The sequence below is a fragment of the Heptranchias perlo genome, chromosome 22 (genome assembly GCF_035084215.1).
Source record: "Heptranchias perlo isolate sHepPer1 chromosome 22, sHepPer1.hap1, whole genome shotgun sequence".
NCBI lineage: Eukaryota > Metazoa > Chordata > Chondrichthyes > Hexanchiformes > Hexanchidae > Heptranchias > Heptranchias perlo.
Genome location: NC_090346.1, coordinates 46,230,958 through 46,231,630, shown reverse-complemented (window position 1 = coordinate 46,231,630; position 673 = coordinate 46,230,958).

Genomic DNA, 673 nt, shown 5'->3' with positions numbered 1-673 from the left:
TGAAAGACGGCACCTCTGACAGTGTAGCACTCCCTCAGTACTGCACTGAATTGTCCACTGAGATTACATGCTAAAATCCTGTAGTGGGGCTCGAACCCACAACTATTCTGACTCCGAGGCAACAGTGCCGCCGCTGAACTAAGGTGATACCTCTCCATAAGTATAGGGTCTTCTTCCATATATGCCAAACAGCTTTAGATTTCCACTATTTCTGCTGTTTTCTGTTGGTCTACCTGCCGGTAAGCAAGTCACCAGTATGCCAGAACTTCCCCAATTTAACACTGGCAACACCAAAGCTATCCCGTTCATCACCTCACCCCATGGCCCCCCCCCCCCACCAATGTCATCTCCCTCCCCAACTGCTCACTTAGATTGAATCCAACAGTGTGCAGCCTCAGTGACTCTGAACTGAACTTCCAAACCGCACATTCTGCCTCCATTACCTCGCCTGCCTTGCTTGAACATTCTGAAGTGCAAAAAAAAAAGGACCCAATAACGTTCACCTAATTTTAAGTGTTGCAAGATTGTAAAAGATTCTCCCCGTTGCACTTTTTGCCAACACTGCTCCAACAAGATGAATCATTCAAAAGTGGAATTCATTGCTTAATGTGATTTGTTTGGCAGGACGTCAAAGTGATCTGCGGAGATTTTGTGTGATACACATCTGGCTCAA